Genomic DNA, 10,346 nt, shown 5'->3' with positions numbered 1-10,346 from the left:
CTGCTGGGATCTGTGGTGGTGGCTGAACATCACAAGGAGCCAGGGGCTGGGTTAGGCCGAGCTGTGAATGTGCCACTGTTCCAGCCTGTTTTCTTGTGGGATTATTCACATCTCAGAAATGCCATCTTGCCTCTGACTAACTGCTGTCCCCATTAGCACTGTAAACAAGGAGGTCAAGGACCCAGCTGGAACAAAGGCTGAGCTATTGCCTGCTTTCAGGCTACGCTGAGCCTGGAGCTCACAGGGAGGATGCAGTCCCTCTGTAAAGAGATTTCCATTTGCAAGGCACTCTTCTTAAAGGGCTCAAATGTCCAGCCACTCATAAGAACTCATTAGAAATTAAAATAATGTGATTAAGAGTTTAAAAATGAGTCGTTCAGGCTCTTACAGAGAGAACAAGCAGTGTGTATCTAAGAGAAAAACAGCAGCATTATTTTGAAGATGGTGTTCTGCCTCAGCCTGAAAGCATTCTTTAAAAAATCATAATAGTATTTACATTTTTAATTTTACGCATTTCTAATCCCATGCATTTGCGTGGACATGAGGCACTGAAGTACATTTAATCTCACTCTCTCCTCCTAAAACAGAATCTGTGCTTGGCGACCTAGTGATTCCCTGATGGAGAACTGATGGACACCTTTTAAAGGGAGAACCACCTTGAATCTTCCAGCCTTTAAACTCTGATGGATGAGACAAATTGAGTTAAAATTAAAAAAAAAAAAAAAAAAAAGAAAAAGAAAAAAACCCCCAACAACTAAATAAAAAAAATGGAGGGAACACTCTCCCTTTAATTTCCAGCCTAATGATGTTATCATCCCTTCACGTTGCTCCAAGAGCACAAAGTGATTAATGAGTTAAGCAAGAAGTAATGAGCATTTATTTGTCCAGTTGCACCCTTTTACTGGAACACAGAACAAGTGCTGCTTATCCACTCATCTCTGAGAAGTACATTAAATGCTTCTACCTCCAAACCCCGATAGTGATATCATTTATCTCACAGGGATACCGATGCAGACACTGAATTAACTGTTGGGTCTTTGGGAGGGACCTGAATACTGCACAGCCCAGGAACCCCCATCTTTGGTACCCACAGCCCCAGGGAAGTGCTCCCTGTCCTTATCATTGCCCGAGGACTGATAAGAGCTGGAAATGGAGTTAGAGAGGCCGGGCTGCTCCAGGGCTGAGGATTAAATTGGGAGGCAAAGGGTCAGCAGGACCCTGCCACTTTTACAGACAAAAGCAGCTTGGGATGGAGCACAGGGATCCCCATCTCACCCAGGAATGAGCTCTGGGATCACGATTTTGTCTTTATTGCAGAGAGCAGTGCTTCTCTCAGCTCTCTGCCCTGGGGGATCCAGCTGTGCTAGGGAAGTTGTGCCTCTGGACACAGGAATATCTGCTTGGATCCATGGAGCTATTCCGCATCATTGCTGAATCTGAACAGCTGTAGATATTTTGGGCAGTTTCACAGGAGAAATAAAGTGTTGGGTTAGGATTTTTTGGGCCCATTTTTGGATCTCATTTACAGGGGGTGTGGTAATGGATGAAGCCAAGAAGGATGTGGATATTCCTTGGTAGTGGCATGACCACATAATCTCTTTAATTAATTCATTAATTAATTAAACACAACTTGAAGCTGCTTGGGTTTATGGTGTACTTTTATCTCTGCTGCCGTTCCTGGGACGCTGTCCAAGATGATGGTGTCTTACCAGGAGCTGGCAAGCAAAGCCTTGCTGTTCCTAGAGGAAATATATGGTAAATTACACCTTGGCAGTGTCATCCTTGAACCTGAATACTTCCTTCCTCCTGATACCTGCTCCTCCCTGTCCTGCCCAGCCTTACCTGGGTGTTTAAAGATACGTGACATAAACCTGATTTTCTTGGTTCCAGGGTAATTAGCAATATATTGGGCCTGTATGTTTTTAGAAGGAAACCTCAGGTAAGAAGTGTGATATCAACATAAAGTCTAATTTTTTCTTCAGTGTTATTTGGGAGTGATTCAGTGTGTGTGTCTGCAATGTGACTAGAAGGTTGATAAAGTAATTACCGTTTTTATGAATCTTGGAGTTATTATTCCCTTAGTACAAGCCCTTGTAACTTGTCAGCTTCAGGGGGAACATTCATCACAATTTTTTTTTTATTATAATGGCGACATGATATAAAAATGGCTTATGCAAGAAAATTCTCTTTACATGTTCTAATAACTGCTTTCAATTTGTTCTTCCCATCAGCACCATTAATATGCAAATAGAATACAAAATTATGATGTCAAATCATAGATCTAATCAGTATATTCTACTTTGTGTATGATATTTGCTACTATTCTAGAAAAAATGCAAAATATATGAAAAAAAATTATGAGCCTAATTGTTGTTCATCAATACAGTGACAAAAGACAGGAGAAAAGGGAAAAAAAAACAATATTGGAAAAAAGAATTTGTCCTCTGGGTAAGCCACTGGCAATTGTCCTTTTCAGAGAGCAAAACTGTATTAATAATATCCCTGGAAAGCAACAGTTTGTGATATATTTCTTTTCTATTGAATCAGAAGATCATATTGACCCTCAGATTTTTAATGTTTTCTGATTTGCTCTGGACTATTTTGCAATATATTTAAATAAAATTGTTTTTAAAATAATACTCCTGTTTGTCTAGGGCAGTAACACAGTCTGCTATAATATTTGTAAACTTTAACTTTTTGACACACATGAAACTTTTAAAGTATTCAGATAAATGCTTAGTATCCATCTTTAATCAGTGAAAAGAAATTTCAAAGAAACTGGACAGGATGTGTGCACAGAATGAGTGCAGATGGCACAGAATTAACATGTGCAAAAAAAGCCCTGAAAAAATATGAGAAGAGGAAGAACAGTGTTTCCAACTGCTAATTTGAGTTGGCCATCCCTGGGTTCCATGAATACACAGGCTGTGGTGTAAAAACAATTTGTTGGAAATATCAATAAGGCAGTTATAAAAAATGGTGTCAAAAACAAGAGTGGAAATCCAGCCATTAACCTGCTGCTTTTCAAATGTGCAGACCCACAAAACCCATCCTGGTGATGTGTGACTTTGACATGTTACTTAAAAGGGTTTTTTTTTGGGGGGGGTAAGAAAAACAACACAAGAAGGGCAGTGCATTAGGTAATATTACTGGAAAGCTGGGTGAAATTAGAGTCAGTTTTATTTTAACACCATATATTAATATGATTTCCAGTCCAGTTTGTCTTGTTCTTTAAGAGCCCCCCTGGCAGGTGAGCCTGCACATATCTATCATTTCCCTCTAAGCATGGTCTGATGGCAGCAATTATAACTTTATAAACTCCATCACTGGATCCTCCCTGAGAGACCCAGACACTAATGGGAGATTTATGAAGTTTTTAAGTACTTGCTCTAGAACTGAGCTCCAACAACCACCCTGCAGCTGCTGGGTTTTTTTGGCTACAGGTTACCCAGACATCATTCTGCAGAAACCCCTTGCTATTTTTGAAAGAGTTACCAGATCCTGAGGGGATGTAAGCATTCCCCAGCTTTCCAAAGCGTGCAGGTGATGGGACCCCACACCATTTTAAAACATACTGGGATCATGCTAAGAACTGGTTTATTTGCCTCTCCACCTGCCTGAAATCCCCAAGGCCCGGCTGTGCTGCTGGAGAGAGGGGACACTGCATATTCTGAGCAAAACACTACAAAAAATAGAGATTTCCCTTAAGATCCCCATATCCAGAAACACACCATTGCAACAGAACAAGCTATAGTTACACATTTTTAATTTTATTTATGTTCTATTATTACATTTTTTTCCCAAAACCATACATAAAGATACACAGCATACAGCATGATTTCAGATTTTTTTGTTTTTTAAGATCATTAAAGGTCAGGTGTGTTTAAAGAGATTAATTCAGATCAGCTGTGATGAATCGTTCGCTCCTCATTGGACTTGATGGAAAACACCTGAACCCAGTAAAGATTTAGGAGGCAAGGGTGGACAAAGAAAAGCAGCAGCTTTTTTAGTGCTCTAAGAGAAACAGCTTTTGGGATTTAATCTGGGAAGAAGGAATAATCAGGAGTATGAAGTAGTGCAGAATGAACTGGGTGAGTGATAGTTATATTTGGGTAAAATACACAGTTTGGGGGTGAAGGGGAAAAGTGATCTTAATTAAGGGGGGCTTTGAGTCTGGAAATGGTGTTGGCTTTTACGCTTTCTGAGGGGTGAGGTAAAGAAATGGGAAGGGAGATGGGAAAGGACATTACAGAAACCTTGAGGCAGTGATTACACTGAAAGAATAACCAGTTGTATGATGATATGAAAGGTGATTTAGGGGATGTTGTCCCTAGGGTTGGTCTCCAGCTTTCCTGCCCTTGGGAGCTCCAGGGATCTCAGGTGTGAGAGCTGTTCTGCTCAGAATTTAATGCACTGATTCTGCCCACATTATAAATTATCCTAGCTAATGGGTCTTGGATTGTACTTGGGGGAAGAGCAAAAATTGTTTTCCATGTTCAGAACCATTAAAATGTTGTTCAGGTTGGTTGGTAAGAGAAATTTGCTGTTTGCTTGCTTGGAGTCTGTGGAAGAGAATATTTAGGAGGTGAAAAGAGCTGGTTTATTTTTATGGAAGACCTGTTCAAGCAAGTTTAAATACAGAACAGAGAAACAGCCAAATATTGTATTATTAGCCATGGTTGAACTGGGACTGCTAATTGCTCTACAGAAATGGGAGCACAGCAGTGCTGCAATGGTTGAGGGACACAGGAGGGCAAAAGGAAAAAGAAAAACATTCCCTGGTGCTATGGGGGAACCTGGATGGGAGCTGGTGTTGGCCCTGGCAGAGCTGAGAGATTTTGCAAACTCTGAAATGCTTCATAGTTTCCTTTTAGTTGGTTGTGAAAGCACAGTGGGTTTTCATGGCATAAACCACCTCAGATGCTTGTTTGTGTATTGATAAAGCTCCTTGTGATAAGCAGTGCTGTCTTTCTATCAGCTGGAATAAACCATATCCAAGGTACATAACTCTTAGAGCAACCTGCAGCTGTTATTCTGCCATGAGCTTTTGCCAAGCCAGACTGTCCCTGGTGAAAGCAGGGGAGAATCATTGAGGTTCTGGGATATAAATGGATGGACAAATGGGTTTGACTGGTTATTTGAAAGTGATTTGTGTGTCTGGGTTTAATCTTTTGTGTTTCCTGAAGCTTGATGCAGCCACTTTGGAAAGAAAAGATGGAGTGTTTCTTTTCTTCAGGCACAGTGAGCTGTATCCACACACCTGGGTAATAACTACAGCTTTTCCAGTTTGGGATGTTCTTTGGTTCTGTGCAAAGTTCAGCAAAAATCTCATTCATATTTCTCTGTAATTTGGAGAACAGGCAAAGAGGCTGCTGAAATGGCATAATTTAGTCAATCTGGATCATGGATAAGGCCTGACCCCAAATTTGGTTAGATAAGGTAAATCATGTTGACTTCCATAGCTGAACATTTTGATTTACCTGCTTAATTTTTCCCATACTTCTTTGTATATCATAGACTCAGCATTCTCTCTGTTGCATAATATCTTATTTCAAGGTCAAAATTAAACTTGCTTCAGCCACTTCCTCCATTGTATTAAAATGAATGTTCCTGACAAAGTCAGCAAAACGTGTCCATGTAATCAGCATCACACAGTGGATCCCTTCTTAATCTGAATTGAGAGGCACTATCTGGAGCTGGAGGCTGAGTGGCAGCCCCAGAGCTGCTGTGCAATTTAAAATGCCAGGGTTACGTCTCAGGGTGTTGTAGTGTTCCCTCAAGTCCCAGAACAATCTAAATTGTTCTTCTCTATTCCTACCTGTGCCATTCAGTGCTGAGTTTTGTAGGCCAGGGCTAATGGAAAATGTGTCTGCCCAAGGGAGAGGGTGACTTTTGTATCAAGTACTTCCTTCCTTTTAAAGAAGCTTGAGTGATTGCTTCTGTTTAAATTTTTATATAAATAGTGACGGGTGCATTCCTTCACATAAATATCTGAAATCTGTAAGACGTTCCTGTTTTGTGCACTGTTGCAAAGAAACATCCCTCAAATATAGTGGTATCTTTATTTATTTGAAAAATGGAAGCTTATCAACTTTTCACAACCCCCTTTGCAGAAAATGGAATCACAGATATTATTTGTTTTTAAATAAAGAAAGCAACAGCCTTTTCCATAGTTTTTAATTTTAAGTAAATTGATTTTTTTTCCCCTAGGTCATTTCTGACCTTTTTTTTTTTTTTTTTTCCCCTTAGGCCATTTCTGACCTTACTTACCTGTTGGCAGTAATGCCACTGGTGTGCTCAAAAAAACCAAGGTGGAACATTACCTGTGACACATTACATGTAACAAAGGATCCCTCCAACTTGCTCTAAACAATTGTAAAGGATGTGATAACCACCAATGAGAGATCTAGAGATTACTGGGAACCTCCAAGATAAGGCTGTGTCTCTAATTAGCAGCTAATTAAAATCTTGATATCTGGCCTATATCCAATGGCAATTCCAAACAAGCTGATAACATCATTCTGTAGTGTAGTTGTTATAGTTACTGCATTTTTTTTACCAACAGTTGTCACATGGCTAAACTGCTAAAACTATTTATTTATTTATTTTACTTTTCTAGAAGATAGGTATGAAAAAGGCAGGGTAGGACACCGAGTAACTCCATAGAACCATGGGCTTGATGGTGTCTCATGACCAACTAATATCATAAATCATGTCCTTCTAAAGAAAACCTAATCTTAGAAAACCTAAACCTTCTTCAGAAGGACATGATATGATTGAAAGATTTGAAAACAGAGCAATCAAAATCCCACCAAAAAACCCCAGGCCATGTGTGCTATATTTGTTGAGTCTTACTACAGCTATTTACCATCAGCTAGTGCTAGTGTTTCACTCATTTTAATTTCGGAAAGGATTAATCAAGTATCTTTTATTGCAAGCAGTCCATAACACCATGCCCAGGTGGTTTGTTCCCTTCCATCTTGAACAGAAGATGATTTTTGTTGGCAATTAATTCTGGATGATTTCTCAAGATAGATTTCACAGGCTTATTAAACTTTTCCATTAACTTTTTTCAGGGAGGTTTGAGCATCCTCCTGCAGAAATGATGAAGAGGTGTAATTGGAAAAGAAGTTAGGTTTTTCAAGGTGACTGTTCAGTTGTTTTTATTGTTGCTCAATAATTGTTCAGTGCAAAACTGGCTGAGCCCTGCTAGAAACAGAGATTGGAGCCCATCCTCACCTGTTTGATGGGATCTTTGGTGCAAAAGTTCTCTCATCTGGACAAAGAGGTGTTCACTGCTGATTGGGGTAAGGTTTCAGAGGGGGAGAGTCCATAGGCAAAAGCCTGCCTGTTGCAGACATCTTTTAATGAAAAATCCTTTCCTTAGGATTTATTCTCCTGAGAAGCTGAAAAGCCTCAGGAACAAAATGTAAACAATGATTATCTGCTGCTGTGGGATGCAACAGGTGCATCTGGGATTGGTCTCATGTGGTTGGTTCTAATTAATGGCCAATCACAGTCAGCTGGCTCAGACTCTCTGTCTGAGACAGAAGCTTTGTTATCACCATTCCTTTCTATACTTAGCCAGCCTTCTGATGCGATCCTTTTCTTCTATTCTTTTAGTATAGTTTTAATGTAAGATATATTGTAAAATAATAAATCAAGCCTTCTGAAACATGGAGTCAGATCCTTTGTCTCTTCCCTCATCCTGGGACCCCTGGAGAAGAAAGAGTCAGGGCTCTTAATTTCTCGATCTCAGGATTGTTTATTGTATCTTATCTATAAATTTCTCTCTCCTGCGGTGCCGAGGTCCATCCAGCAGGTCAGACAGAGGCACTCTGCCTGCCCCCAGGGCAGTGTTGTGTCTTTGTACTAAAAACTACATATACAATGTATACAATTACTTTCCAATACCTATCACCTGTGTTAGGCAGTGAGCTTCTACTCTCAACCAATCTGTAAGTGCCACCATCACAGCAGAGGGTAGAGGCCAAGAAGGAGAAAGGCTGGACACGCCCAGTTCCCTCCATCTCGCCTCCTGAACCCTCATTCCAAAAACCCCAAAATCTACTTTTCTACCCTGTGAAAACTTCCCTATTATTCTACCTAAACTGTTGTGGCTTGCTGATCTTCATATAAGGTTGGTGATTTGCTCCACGGGTCATAATCAAACCCACAGGTGTTTTGGGCTCTGTGCCAGGGCTTCTGAGCCCCCTGGCAGGGGTCCTGGACAGCCAGAGGGAAGTTCTGGGTTCCCACAGGTTTCAGTCTCCTGGAGCTTTCCTGGGCCATCCCTGATGGAGCAGGAATGACTGAGCAGGGCTGGCAGTGGGACTCAGAACCTGCTGTGCGTGACTGAATGTGAGTCTGTGTGCCCTGCTCACATCCTTGGTTTCATAAAGCTTGTAACAAACCGTCTGAGTAGCCAGATATATTTTTGTTTTCTTTGGAAACAGGACACTGCTGGTCTTGCACTGAAAGCTTGCAAAGGTTAATGTCATTTTGAGCAAAGCTTTCTGCTTATTTTATGCTAATCCAATGAAAGTTATAGAAAAGTAACAACTCTGTGGCTCTTCTGAATGTAATTTTGCTAAGGGGAAGATCCCAACCCTTTTGAAGTCAGTGTCAAAATGCCATTGACTGGTTCAGCCTTAAACCCTCTGTGTATCAACAATGCAAGAAAATAAACTTTTCCTGTGACTTTGACTATGCAAGTTTTACAGAACACTAAAACCAGGCAAAATGCAGCACATGTACTGTTCATACCTAGAAGAACTCCAATTTTTTTCAAAGCCAGATCTTCTGCAGTATCATACAATTACTTTCAACTGCTTATATGCTTTTACTTCCAGGACTTGCCTTAAATGTGTTTAAAAGATAGGAAGGAATTTCTACCAGGAGATAGCATGAAAGATCAAATATTTCCCTGTCTTCATTTTCTTTATCTCTTTAGAAGGCTTAGAGACAGCAGCAGGTAATTTGAGGTGTACATTTTTGAAGAACATCAGCCTCTAGCTGTTCCCATTACCAAACCAAGATTTCAGAAAAAAAGTGGTCACTTCATAAGGATGTCTGACAAGAACTGCCTTCTTTTGAGGGAAAAAAAAAGCTGTTAGTCTTTATCTTCTATTTAAATAAAAACTGAAATAGCTAAAAAGCCAAAAAGCAAAAAGGGAATACAATTCAGCTAACAGAGAATGCATATAAAAAGGCATAACCTTACCAGAGGGGCTACTTCAAGGGAGAAAAACACATTCTTGCCTGGCTTTGCACCTGTCCAGCACAAAGTAAGTAAAAAGAAGTGGCAGACTTGGGTTTGAAAAAAAGAGGAGTGTGTGCTTGCAGCATTCTCTGTGTGTGAGTGCTTAATCCTCCTTTTAGAGCTCATGAAAGTCCAGAGTCTATTTTCAGAAAATATTAGAAGATCCCTTTGGTGGCTTATAACAATTAGCTGCAATTGCAAACAGGTCATCAGTTGTCCAGAAACCAGACATGAAGTTTGTGTGGGCCAAAAAGAGCAGGGGTCTACAGGACTGTGAAAGGTGAATTTGGAGGAAAGTGAGATTTTTTTCACTCGAGTGTGACCTCATAATAAATTCATCATGTACCACATGCCTCCTCTTCATCCTCCCCTTCATCTTTTCTCTCAGTGATAATAAATAAGCAGAATCAACATTTCTTAGAATGAAAATACTTGCTGCTACTCCAGCATTTTACTTTAATAAAAAATGGTTTTGGGTTCCATAGATGGGGGGCTTGTTTCCTTGCTTATGACTCCTTAATTATTCCTGTATTATTAAAAAAAAAAATCAAAAAACTATTAAAAGTTTAAAAGTTAAGGCAGCATGGCTTCTCATTGTTTTATCTCCCAAATTCATCCTCTTCTCTCAGCTTTGTGCTGATGGCACCTTTGGGTGCTGCAAACCCTGGCTCCCCTCCAGCCAGGGCACTGCTTGGGTGCATCTGCAAGTCCCAGGCTGAGTAAATTCAGGAAGGAGAGACCATAAACAGATTTAGTTGCTTGTTTGAGTTTCATTTGTGTCCTTGCTCTTTTCCCACATTGCTTTGTATCTGCCCTGTAAAGTGTAGTCCAGTAGGGCTGTTAAGCTTGCTTATATTCACTGTGGGTATTAAACATGTGAGTTTGAAGCTGCTGAGAAGAGAAACAAGCAGGGTTGAACTTTTCTCCTCTCCTTTGTGAAATGGCACTGTTCAGGAGTCCCAGAAGGCTGAAGGAAGAAGGTAATATTTTAATTGCCTTGTATTTCTCCAGGAGATTAATAGTGCTGTCAGTGCAGGAGAAGGCATGAAGCTGAGATACATGCAGGAAAATGCACAGCAAGAAA

General features: G+C 40.3%; 1 long non-coding RNA gene across 1 annotated transcript; it reads left to right on the top strand.

The window, feature by feature from the left end:
- The first annotated feature begins 4,035 nt into the window (after positions 1–4,035).
- Positions 4,036–6,902, top strand: LOC132075594 (uncharacterized). Its single transcript, XR_009418789.1, has 4 exons — positions 4,036–4,091; positions 5,187–5,264; positions 5,361–5,439; positions 6,250–6,902. It is a non-coding gene; the product is annotated as an uncharacterized LOC132075594 (long non-coding RNA).
- Positions 6,903–10,346: the final 3,444 nt, after the last annotated feature.

The sequence above is a fragment of the Ammospiza nelsoni genome, chromosome 7 (genome assembly GCF_027579445.1).
Source record: "Ammospiza nelsoni isolate bAmmNel1 chromosome 7, bAmmNel1.pri, whole genome shotgun sequence".
Classification (NCBI taxonomy): Eukaryota; Metazoa; Chordata; class Aves; order Passeriformes; family Passerellidae; genus Ammospiza; species Ammospiza nelsoni.
Note: the sequence above shows the minus strand (reverse complement) of the source record. Positions and strands in the feature narration are given on the sequence as shown.